The sequence below is a fragment of the Ovis aries genome, chromosome 19 (assembly GCF_016772045.2).
Source record: "Ovis aries strain OAR_USU_Benz2616 breed Rambouillet chromosome 19, ARS-UI_Ramb_v3.0, whole genome shotgun sequence".
NCBI classification, from domain to species: Eukaryota; Metazoa; Chordata; class Mammalia; order Artiodactyla; family Bovidae; genus Ovis; species Ovis aries.
In genome coordinates, this window is record NC_056072.1 from 11944084 (window position 1) to 11957345 (window position 13262).

Genomic DNA, 13262 nt, shown 5'->3' on the forward strand with positions numbered 1-13262 from the left:
GAATTTTAAAGGTTACTTCCCATTTACGGTTATAAAATATTGCTACTTCCCCCATGTTGTAGACTATACCCTTGAGCCTATCTTTTTTTTTTCGGCTGTGCCAGGACTTAGTTGCAGCATGTGGGATCTAGTTTCCTACCAGGGATCAAACTTGGGCCTCCTGCACTGGAAGCATGGGAGTCTTAGCCACTGGATCACTGGGGAAGTCCCCCTTGAGCCTGTCTCACAGCCAGCACCGTGTACCTCCCACTCTGCAACCCCTATACTGCACCTCCCACCTCCCTACTGGTCACCACTGGTTTGTTCTGTGAGTTTGCTTTTTTTTTCCTAGCTATAGTCACTCATTTGTTATATTTTTCAAACAGTATTTGCCTTCCTCTGACTTACTTCACTTAGCACAATGCCCTCCAAGACCATGCATGTTGCTGCAAATGGCAAAATTTCATTTCTTTCACTGTTAGGTAGTATTACTCTGTGTGTGTCTGTGTGTGTCTGTGTGTGTCTGTGTGTGTGTGTGTGTGTGTGTGTGTGTACACACATCTTCTTTATCCATTCATCTGTTGATGGACACTTAGGTTGCTTATATATCTTGGCAATTGTCAACACTGCTAGTATAAACACTAGGGTACATATATCTTTTTGAAACAGTGTTTTGGCTTTTTCTTCAATATATATCCAGGAGTGGAATCACTAGGTCACACAGTAATTCCATTTTTAACTTTTTTGAAACTTTAGTATATCCCAAGAAGTCTCTCATACTCCACATGCCAGTATATTTAAAATTTTAAAAAAATGTTTTTTGGCTGCGTGGGTTGCAGGACCTTAGTACTCTTCCAGGGACTGAACCTGGTTCACGGCAGTGAAAGCGCTGAGTCCTAATCACTGGACTGCCAGGAAATTCCCAGACCAATTCGACCTTAAAATAAGGACTTTTAAAAGAGACAGAGGAGGACACTACATAATGATCAAAGGATCAACCCAAGAAGAAAATACAATTTTAAGTGTTTATGCACCCAGCATAGGAGCACCAAAATACATAAAGCAAGTATTAACATAAGGGAGAAATTGACAGTCACAATAAAAGTAGGGACCTTTGACACCTCACTCATAACACTGGACAGGTCATCCAGACAGAAAATCAATGAGGAAACACCGGCCTTAAATGACACATTGCACCAGATGGATATACACTTCTATCTATCTATATCAATATAGATATGCAGGCATCAGTCGCTCAGTTGAGTCCGATTCTTTGCAACCCCATGGACAGTAGCCCACCAGGCTCCTCTGTCCATGGAATTTCCCAGGCAAGAATACTGGAGTGGGCTGCCATTTTCCTCCTCCAGGAGATTTTCCCTACCCAGCAATTGAACCTGTGTCTCCTACATTGCAGGCAGATTCTTTACCTGCTAAGTCATCAGAGAATGCCATATATAGATGTGCTATTTAAAAGCTTATTTAAAAAAGCTTCCAAAAAATGAAAGTTCAGGAGCAGATGGCTTCACAAGTGAATTCTGCCAAACACTTAAAGAAGAGTTAATATCTATTCTTCTCAAACTATTCCCCAAAATTGCAGGGGAAATTGCAGAGTCAGGAATTACAGGGTTGGGGGAAATGGCGCAGGACACTTGGTAACTGAAGACTGGAACATTAGAGGGCATTAGACACACAAGACATGAGAAATGGGCCAAAGACTCTGGAATGACTGGAGGACAAAGGAGGAGGAGGAAACAAAGGATAAAAGGCTTGGGAGAGCAGAAGGGGGGAGGGCTGGGCTGAGAGTTTGGGATCAGGGGACAGAGGTTTCATGGAGATGAAGGTCTGAAATGCACAGGATGGGTGTGGGAGCGCAGTAAAGAGGCTGAGAAGGGGAATCATTAGTTCCAGAGATATCTGAAGGTCACAGGCCGAGAGCATGAGGTCGCAATGAGGAGCAGAGAATGAAGGAGGAGAGGGATGGAGGTGGGTGATGGTAGTTGCAGTGGGTAGATTGGGGGGTCACTAATTTTTTCTATTCACTAATCCCATGACTTGCATTTAAATCATAATCTAACTGTGAGTAGTTTCTAGTTTTAGACCTTGAGGTAATAACCTTCCTGACATAAAATACTTGTGATGATCCTTTCAGCTGAATACACTGTACAAGATTAGGGAACAAATGAGTCCACGATGACACAGTATTTCTTCTCTCCTTCAGGGACACCAGGTGCAAGGTGTGATGGTGGAAGGGTGGCACAGAGGCCGCCAGAAGGAACTGGGTCCTGCTTCGCACCTGAGTGGGCCTGGAACTGGACTCTCTCTTGGAAGCTGCAGACAAGAACCTATGCCTCACGAGCCCCTCCTCATTGCCCTTCTAAGACCCGAAACAGAAAGCCCGGCCAAGGCTGCTAGATTTCTAACTTATGAACTGTAGAATGTTCTTTAAACTGCGAAACATGTGGTCATATATTAAGGTAGTGATAGAAAATTACAGAGGAGCAAATTTAATTATAAAGTAATACACATTATGAAATATTTAACAAAATCGAGTAAAAATGTCCATGAGTTAACCACCTCCCCCCCAGAGGTAGTAACATGTTATCCCCAGATGTTCTAGTCTCTACTAAGTGTATCCTCCTGGCTATGCAACTTCCATGTGTCACAAACTACTTTTGAATTTGCATAGTACACATCCAGACATACCCCACTGCTAAGATACTACATACATGGTTCAACACTGGCATATTGTCAGATCAGACTTTCTGTCAATGAAACTGCTTTCCTTTACCAGTGATATCTGAAGGTGATACTTTCACACCGGTAGAAATGGATCTCCTGCATTCCCAAACAGCGCCTTATTCCACGGTAACTATGAATAAAACGACTTAACCAGAACACTTGGTAGTTATGCGTTTACACAGCTGCTCGTGTTCTTTTTCCTGCTGTCACAGACGTGGCCTTTGGTTTCTACACACGTGGCTTATCTGGTGAAACTGTTGCACCCAAATGCCTGTGCGTTTCTGTGTTAGGTGGACAACTCCTAAATTACCTTGCAAATGGATGAGAAGTGTAATATTCCGCCTACTGAGTTCCCACTGTTAAAAGTGATTAAACAAGGAGGCCACTAAGCTGAGGTGATTCTCACGCTTTGGTAGCCTATTTAAGCACACAAAACTTAATATCGAGTCAAGGCATGTTAACCTGAGAAGACAAATTAAGAACAGCCAATCACACCCAGTGACCTAGGCTTTCCAAGACCAAGGTGACTGGGTAATATACAATCAAATAGTAATCTTGCTTTCATTTGGCATCTTCTCTAGAAAAACCGACTTCTCTGGTGGCTCAGACGGTAAAGTGTCTGCCTACAATGTGGGAGACCCAGGTTCATTCCCTGGGTCGGGAAGATCTCCTGGAAAAGACAACGGCAACCCACTCCAGTACTCTTGCCTAGAAAATCCCATGGATGGAGGAGCCTGGTGGGCTACAGTCCATGGGGTCGCAAAGAGTCGGACATGACTGAGCAATTTCACTTTCCACTTTCCTTTCCTAGAAAAACCTGTCCCCTAGTTCCTGCAGATAAAGTGCTCTTAACCACCTTTGATTTGAGGCTGCTGGAACTGAAAAGAGGTAGGTTCAGATTAACTCTTGAAAACCTGAAATGGGCAGAAATTAGTATTCTAACACACAGTGCCACATTTCACAGGGAGCACGCTCCTCTTGTCCCTGAACACCTCGCTGAGGTGCACTGGGGCTGAGGACTCTCAGTGCAGTCTCTTCCCACTCCTCCCAGCCCCCCTCACTTGTGCCAACCTCTCCCCAGCACCTCTGTGCCCTACGATCAGAGACTTCGCCCTTGATAGTAATATCACTCTGCCTGCCTTATCCGTCTCCCACCACACACGGAACAGTGCACGGAGGACTTCGGGCACATACCAGCACAGGGAATCCAGGTGAAACTCATGGTGACTTGAATCTGGTAACTCTAACAATGCATCTGCCCCAAGAGCAGACTGGAATCAGGGGTGCTGGTCACCCAGGATCAGTCCCATCTCACAAGCAGCCCATTTAATGCCCCAGATTCCTGTTTCTCATTTGACGCTTAACATTGCAGCCACAGCTCTGCTGCTCCAGAGTTTTCATCCAGAATATAGTCCCTCTTCCAAAATCAGACTTGCAGAGCCTAATAGGAAATGTCAGTTCAGATTCCGTTTAAAATGATCACTTGAACGACCAAAAAAGGAAAAAATGTCCCGCCATGGCTCCGCCCCCATGCCTTGGTCACCCGTCTCAGAGCAGCTCAGAGACCAGAGCTCCCGGCAGCTCTGCCACCTTCGTGAACGGATCTGGCATTTCCAGGTTTTATGCTCAGACTCAGGCAGGTTAAGGAGAGCAAAGGACTTGAAATTTGGTGGGTGGGTTTTATCTTTATTATCCATGATATGGAAAGAGAAGAAACAAAGATAATCTCTACTCCCACGAAGGCAAGCCTGACATCTAAATCCTCCTGGTAAAGATGAACACAGAACACCCAGTTCCCAACAGTGAATACCCAGTCCCCAACACTGAAGACCCCATCCCCAACACTGAAGCCTCCGTCCCCAGCAGATTACAACAATCAACTCTCATAATGTGTGGATCTTAGCACAGTGTCTTTAACACATACGTGTGAGCACGCAGTAGATCCTCATGAAACATTCCTTTCGTGAATGAATACGTGTTGTCCCCCCACTGTTCAGACTCCACTGCTTTCTCTAGTCCCTACTCATTTTGCAAGTGGTGAGCAGAGAATGTCATCTTTCCAGAAGTTGGTGGTGGTCTTCACTGGGAGCAGCAGTATTTGTGTTCAGATAGGGTGGTTGTGTGTAAGGCACTCGGGCACTTTTCTTGATTTCTCTAGATTAATGCTGCTGGGAATGAGGTCTGGGGGAAGCAACTTCATTGATTGCTCAAACTGCAAATTAATGACCCAGACCTGGGGAGTCATAACCTCTGAGTGTTAGGCCCCCAGTATCTGTTTTTAATGGGATCCAAAAGTAATTCATATAGACGGGAAATTCTGAGCAATATTCACCAAAGCCATTTTCACCTTTGACTCTCCCTTGGGATCATTTCCGTTATTTTTTAGGACTCTCCCATCCTCTGTGTTGCACCCCCAGAGCTTCTGTCAATTAGTCTAGGCAGGGCCCAGGGTCAATGATATCTTGAAGAAGTGGCCCAGGTTACTCCACTGTGACGCTGGGTAAACACTGCGAGGCTCCAGGTTCATTTCTGAGGACCCAGTGGCGGGTCTGGGCCCTGGGGAGGCCTGCTCCGCACAGACGTGAATGGGGGGCAGTCCGTCCATCTCACATTCCCGGTGTCAGCAGACGTGCAGGTGTCTCTAGGAGACACGGGAGGAGAAACTCACACAAAGTCCATAAAGGAACTCTGTAAACGCACAGATTTTCCCAGCCCCCTCTAAGCAATGGAAGAAGAGTTGGAATACCCCTTGCGGGCATGGAGAAGCCTCTGGTTCTCACTCCGATTGCCATGGAAGATCACCTGAGCAAAAGGAAACCCTTAGAGGATTTAGGACATGGGGAGCGGAGCGGGAGCAGGACCTCTGTGACGGCAGGACACAGAGGCCTGGACTTCTCGAGGGAATCCCCAGTGAGCAGAGCCGCCCCAGCCACAGTTTAAGGCCTCGGTTCCTCCTTGGCCTTCGGACATCAGCCCTACACAATCTGCGTTATTCATCCCCACCTACCTGGGTGCGTGACTGTTGTCTCCTTTTCTTCACATCCCAGGGCTCTTCTTTGCTCAAAAAAAGGTGACCAGGTTCAGCTTAGAGACAGCAAGACCTGCTTATTTAAAAAAAAAAAAAAAAAAGGAACATATTACTCATCCTGGGGTTTCTGCATTTTCCAACCCAGTGGTATTCAGTAGCAGAGAAGGCAATGGCACCCCACTCCAGTACTCTTGCCTGGGATCCCATGGAGGGAGGAGCCTGGTGGGCTGCAGTCCATGGGGTCACTAAGAGTCGGACTTGACTGAGAGACTTCACTTTCACTTTGCACTTTCATGCATTGGAGAAGGAAATGGCAACCCACTTCAGTGTTCTTGCCTGGAGAATCCCAGGGACGGGGGAGCCCGGTGGGCTGCCGTCTATGGGGTCGCACAGAGTCGGACACGACTGAAGTGACTTAGCAGCAGCAACAGTGTTCAGTAGAGATGACACTATGTAACCAGCAAGAGTTAATTTTAAATTTACACTGGATCTGCTTCAGTGACTTTAACCCTTTTTTTAATTATAACTGTACATAATGGCCTGCCTCAGGGAGATAACCTGAGCTGCCCACCTGTGAAGGACTGTAAGGAAGTGCAACTAACACATTCCCCTGCCTGAGGCTTGCCATTCTAGGAGACATTTGCAAGGATTTAATAGTCTTTTTACTTGGTTTCCTCACCTCCCCCTGTCTCCAATCTGTAAATAACCTAGCAACCAGGCCCTGAGAAGATGGTTATTATAAGGCATTAGCCTGCCATCTTCTCCGTCAGCCAGCTCCCGAATAAAGTCCTTTCTTGATCCTAACACCTCTGAGCAGAGTGAGCTTGGACTCTGGTAAGAGCTATAAGTTATACAAAATGACTTCACCAAATAGTATTTCCTGACAGCCTCTTTAAAACACTTAGGAAGCATTTCTCATTTGCAGATCCTTAACTCTACTTCCAAGTACTGCTCAGTCAAAAGTAAGGAATGGTTATGCGATTTTAAGATGTGGGCAACAATATCTTATTTTATTTTAAATATCTAGAATGAACATTCATCTAGAGTGAAAGATACAGATCGGCTCAAGAAATGAGGACAAGATGAAACATCATGATTGTTTTCGCATCAACAAATTGTTATTTTCTTGAAATGATTTCATTTTTCATTTGTGCTGATTATATTCCAACATTTTAAGATATTTGAATATATACTACAGAATGCTTTTTTTTTTTTCCTGGAGAAACAAAAAGTAAGAAAGAAGAAAAGAACTGTGAAATGATAATGGAATTGAAGGAAATTTACAGGGATTTCCCTGGTGGTCCAGTGGCTAAGACCTCGCTCTCCCAATACAGGCGGCGCATGTGCAGTCCCTGGTCAGGCAACTAGATTCCATATGTAACTAAGTGTTCGCGTCACAACTAAAGATTCTGCGTGGTGCAAGGAAGACCCAGCACAGCCCGAATAAAAAAATACATAAACGTATAAATAAATACAAATTTTTTAATTAGAAAAAGGAAATTTACAGAACACTTAATAACGAAAGCCTGCACAAAGGTGAGAGGCTTCATTTTCCAAAGAAATCTCCAGGCAAGGGAAATGAAGCAGACAAGGGCAATTCACATGAAACGCGATGGTTCATGCACAGTTCTCAGTAGACCCCTCCAAGGCCCCGTTAATGATAATTGGAAAATTATTATCTTTTCAGTCGAGGAATCTAGCCAACTGCCCCTGATTCAAGTGAACAAAATTAACATCAGCTGTGCTGGGACAAATTGCTATTAGCTGCCTGCATGCAGGCATTGTTAGGACAGTTTTGCAAAAAAGGTGAATGAAAACATTAACCCCTGAAACATTAATCTGATTATGAGAACAGGGTTAAGCACAGCTCATTTAAAATCACATATAACTCTCATGTCCTGTACTGTTGTGTATGTTGAATAGAACGTCCTTCCTTGAGGCAACTGAGAGCTCTTTCTTTTTTAGAACTCTGTGTCATTTCTAGGCCATATAGCAATCAGCTTTATCGGAGCATTTTCGTTATCCTTGTCTATATAGACCAGGAGTCCCCAACCTCTAGGATCTGATGCCTAATTATTTGAGGTGGAACTGATAGAATAATAATGGAAATAAAGTGCACAATAAACGTAATGCACTTGAATCATCTGGAAACCACCTCCTGTCCCCAATCCATGGAAGAATGGTCTTCCGTGAAATCTGTTCCTGGTGCCAAAACAAGGTTGGGAACCAGTGACATAGACTGATGCTGAATCCAAACAGGACCTAGATATTACATATTCTCCTTCTTCACTGATATACCATGACCTACCCTTATATTCGGCAGGCATCTTCTGTATCAACGCATCGCCAAGTTAATAAGAAAAAAGAGAACATTTTCAACATGTGCACATCAGTAACTCATGGCAGGAATTCATCATGCTCTAAAGGGAGCCTGGGTGAAGAAAATGGAGAGAAGGCAGTGGGATATCCTTAGAGACCTAACCTTGGCTAACATTAGGAGGAAAAAAAAGTATTAAATTTGTTAGGCAGGACCACCAGAGATACAGAAGTAAATGTTTACAAGGTCTGAATACATGGGGCTTCAGCAAGAAAAGAGGACACAGCTGCTGACCTGAGTCACAAATTTTATCTGAGAACCTACCATTTCTTCCTTTCTCCTCCATTTCTGAGTTTCTTTCTCAAATGCTATTATATAGAGAAATCACACCTGTTCATCTTTGAAGGTAGCATTTTCACCTGCTACCTATATACTCAGGAGGCCCGTGAAATGCAAAAAGACCACACTGCCCTGCCCTTTGCCACGTGGCATAGTCAGGAAGAAACAAGCTTCCATATGGAGACCACAACGTAATGTTCTCCTTCCCCATTTTCATATGCCCGTCCGTCTCACGGTCAGACACTAACGCTGCCACAGCAATGGGGAGGGTGGAGTGCGCTGACCTGACCCACCCACACAGACTCTGCTACCTTGAATCCAAAGTTATCAATCAAAGGTTACTCAAGTCTCACACCACAAAAATATGATAGCCTTCTTGCATAATCCTGGTTTCATCTGGGAATTGCCTGGAAGATGTAATTAAAACAAATTTGTATTCTATATAAATTATGTTGGTCACCTAAAACTATGTTATACAATATTGTGAATCAAATACAATATTGAACATCAACTATGTGTGTGTGTTAGTCACTCAAATTGTGTCCGACTCTGTGACCCTATGGACTGTAGCCAGCCAGGCTCCTATGTCCCTGGGGTTCTCCAGGCAAGAAGACTGGAATGGGCTGCCATTTCCTTCTCCAGGGGTTCTTCCTGACCCAGATTGGAACCTGTGTCTCTTGCACGGCAGAGAGCTTCTTTGCCACTGAGTCAACACGGGAAGCCAAATGTCAACTATATATTTTTTAAAATGTACTCTCGCCCAGACCAATAGACAGAATCTGAGAGGGGTCACAAGGGGTAGTAGTAATTAAAACTCGCCTAGTCCTCTTTACTAGTAAGCCTAGGGTGAAAAGCACATATGTAAATCTTGCCTTTCAAACTTTAATATGCATACAAAGCATTCCGCAACCCAGGAAGAAACTGATTCTGCAGGTTTGGAGTGGGGCCCATCAACTGGCATCTTTAACAAGCTTCTTCCTGGTGTCCGCTGCTTGCTAGACCCGTTTTGAGCAGCAGTGGAGCAAGCAGGCACGCCACACCTCAGCCCCTACCAGCAAACACCCTGTCTCAGGACAACCACTGCCGTCTCCACCAAAGACCACGCTATCACGGTCTTGAAGGCGCACACGTCTGGCTGGCACTTTAAGGCATACGGAAGCCTAATGAAGGCTGTAACACCTGAGTAAGTTTCTGTTTGGAACATGTATATCGTCATCAGTGCAATGACTACTGAGTCTCCACTGTGTGTTTGCAAGTAGGTTATAATGCGCTGTTTTGGACATCTCACTGTTGTTACTAGAGTTAACCTTTATGATACCCTAGGATTTTGGCACTAGGAGTCTCACAATAACCATGACGATGTAGCTAGAGACTCATCTATTTTTCTGTTTCTCTATCATTGACTTTCATTTTTAATATTTGCATACAATAGAGACTACCCATAGATGGCTGGAGGAATACAGAAAGGAAGGCTATCATAGAAGTTCAGAGAGTTGTTTTTAGAAATTTATTATTTTGTGTTTACCTTTACTCTTTTCTGATAGTGAAGGAGGAAACAGAACAGGGCCAGGCTGTGGACTTTGAGCTATATGCCCAGTATCTATGGAAATGACATACCAACTGGAAAATCAGACCCCCCCCCCCGACATGGAAGAGCCCCAGAGCTTGTACCTAGACTCTCTGCCGCCTAAAAGGATACCCTAATTATCTGTGTAACGGAATAGAATCATACATTCTATTATGCTTACTGGGGTATGACCACAGGCCTATTGATGGTTGTCCACTGTTATTAACTGACCACCTAGGCTTAAGGCATACAAATCAAGGGTGAACTTTGTATCTTTCTTTTCCTTTCTTCAGACTAGTTTCAGAGAATTTGGGGAGGTGGGTTTGAGCACGTACACTTAGGGTATATAAGGTTTTCATAAAAACTGGTCAGGGTCCTTGGCTGAGAGGAGGCTCTGCCTTGGGCCCGCCGGTGTAATAAACTGCATTCCACTACCTGCATTGTCCTTCTGAGTGAGTTTGTTTCCCGAGACACGTGGCTACAACAATAGGGTACAAGATCTAAGTTTTTAAGTAAAAGCCAATCAGCTTTCCTGACTAGATGTATTTTTTATACTCCCATAAACTCAAAGGACATGAGTTTGAGCAAGTTCCAGGAGTTGGTAATGGAAAGGGAAGCCTGGCGGGCTGCAGTCCATGGGAACACAAAGAGCAACATGGGGCACGACTGAGCGACTGAACTGAAGCTATAGCTATACAGGAATTTTTATTCCTCTGTGTTCTCACTAAAACTTGATGTGACCCATTTTTGGTTTATTTTTTAAATTTAGGCACCCAGAAATTTGAGGTGCCATCTTTTAATTTTTCCCTGGTGTCTAGCATATGGAAAATGTGACATATTTACACACACACACACATATTTCACTCAGTCTTACAAAAAGAGACGTCCTCCCACTTCAGACAACGTGAATGAAATGGAAAAACATTACTCTAAGCTGAAAAAGCGAACGCAGAAAGGAAAGTAGTGTGTCATCTCAACTTTGTGGAGAAGCTGCTAAAGTCTAATTCACGGAACAGCAGGCTGCCTGGCCACTGAGGCACTTGCCAGGCTGGAAATGCCCCCAGCACATGCTGTAGTCAGACCTCTGTCCCCTTTTTGAGGCGTGGCAATTTGGGGCGGAGAGTCAGAGCCGCCTGGTAACCAACAACCATCACTATGGGCTTCGCCTTGCTGTTCAACCCCATCTCCTTCATGCCCCATCTCAGAGCCTGCAAGTCTCATCCGGGAGCCGCAGTTGCGTTCCGCCGGCGCTCCTGCGCCCTCTTGCGGCCATCCTCTCTAACGACCACTTCCTTCCCTTCCTCCTGACCGCCCAGCTCCAGGGGCTTGCTTGGCCTTGGGCACCTTTCAGCCTGACTTCATTCCTCCTCTCCCTCTAAATGCAATGAAGTCTCTACAGAGGGGCGTATCTCTCTCTCAAAGTCTCCTGGAGCACTCACTCACCTCTCCCTTCTCCACCACACTACTCCGTTCACCCTTCCGCCTCCACCTCTGGAACCCACGCGGCAGCACTTCTTAAGTTCCAGCCCCCAGCCTCCCTCCATCCTGGATTCTTCCCGGAGCCTGGAAAGCTCTGGGGCTGGAAGCCAGGCTTCCAGGTCGCTGGTTGCGGGATCATACCGGGAAGGCGAGGAAAGGATGGGGAACTGGAACTTTCAAGCCCATCCACCTCCTTCCAGTGGAAGGAGGAAGGCATCATTTTAACAGTACTTCTCAGGGGTCAGCCTGCTCCCCCACGCTATGGTGATTAATACTCTCTTGAGGCGGCAGGGACGACCTAACTGTCCCCCTCGATTCCGCCAGAAGGGTCCAGGGGCTTCTGTAATACCGCAGGTCCCGACCTCTTTTCCGGGCGGAGGCCAGAGCTGCCGTCCAATCCCTGCTCCCCTGCCCTCGGTACTTGCATCTCAGAGAGGAAGGAGCGCAGAGAGATTTGGCTGAATTCAGGGACCTGCTAGCCTAGGGATGATTTTTAAGCCAGAACGCCCCAAGACGCAAGTGGAGTGAAGTGAAAGTTGTTCAGTCGTGTCCGACTCTTTGCGACCCCATGGAAAGTTCATGGAATTCTCCAGGCCAGAATACTGGAGTGGGTAGCCTTTCCCTTCGCCGCCGGATCTTCCCAACCCAGGGATCGAACCCAGGTCTCTCGCAATGCAGGCTGATTCTTTACCAGCTGAGCCACAAGGGAAGCCAAGACGCAATTAAACGTTATTAGAACCTCCTGGAAGAGGGGGAGGGGAGGTTAGGAGGCTGAGGCCCACCGCAGCGAGTCCAGCCTCGGGGGACCCCCGCACAGCCTCCCCCGACCCCCAGCTTTCCCGCCTTCAGGAGGAGGGGCACTGCGACTTCAGCCCGGACGCTGCACCTGCCGCTCCCCAACTCCCGCTAGGACGCGCAAGTCGGCCCCCTCCCCACCGCGGGAGGCCCGAGTCAGCCGGGCGGAGGGCGCCGGCGACAGGAGGGACCGAAGTTCCCCCGGAGACGCGGCGCGCAGCTCTTCCTAAACAGCAGCGGCGACCGTGAGCCGAGCGCGCGCGCCGCGCAGCAGCCGGGGACGCGCCGCAGGGTCCCGGCCCACTCACCCGGCGCGCGGCCCCGAGGGCAGACGGGTTTTCGCAGGAGCGGCGGGGCTTTGGGTGGGGCCGGGTGCGGGCCGGCGTCACGCCCTCGCCCTCTTCGGCTCCGGGCGGTGCGAGCCCCTGAAGCGACGAGAAGCCGAGACGCGAACTGAGGCTCCGCGCGGACCCCGGGGGCGGGGCCGCGTGGCCCTCGGTCAAGTGCCCGGCCTCGAGTCAGGCGCCCCGGCGTAACTGCCTTCAGGCGCCCCGGCTGGCGGTTGACCGCAGTGTCCTGGGATTTAGGAGTTGCTCCATCCTGGGTGCATGGGCGGCTCAGAAGCGGGCTGATTTCTACCACAATGGGTAGGACAGGGAGCCGGATACTAGACGGCTTTGTATTCCTTGAAAGCGTCTCGTCGGCTTTAATTTTTAGACATTGGGAAGTCATAGGTTTTTAAAGCATGGGTGACTTGTGGGTTTTGTCAAGAAGTATTCTGGCAGCACTGTGTAGAGTGGTAGGTGAGGAAGCCGGTGTTTGCAGGAGAGGTCTGAGACGTGAGTGCAGAAGTCCACGTGAGGACCCACGCGGGACTGAACCCACGCACGTGGAGTGACCGAGGAGAGGGGAAGCGTGAATTCCATTTTGGGGTGAGGAAGAGGGAAGAACTTAGGAGGGCATCCCGATTGCACTTAGTTGATTAAGTGGGAGAGAAAGCTTTTCTTTTAGACGCTTGG

General features: G+C 47.2%; 1 long non-coding RNA gene across 1 annotated transcript; it reads right to left on the reverse strand.

Moving 5' to 3' along the window:
- Positions 1-4383: 4383 nt before the first annotated feature.
- LOC121817290 (uncharacterized) lies at positions 4384-12717 on the reverse strand. The gene is made up of 3 exons (XR_006057137.2): positions 12552-12717; positions 5726-5819; positions 4384-5359 (listed from the first exon to the last, which is right to left on the reverse strand). It is a non-coding gene; the product is annotated as an uncharacterized LOC121817290 (long non-coding RNA).
- Positions 12718-13262: the final 545 nt, after the last annotated feature.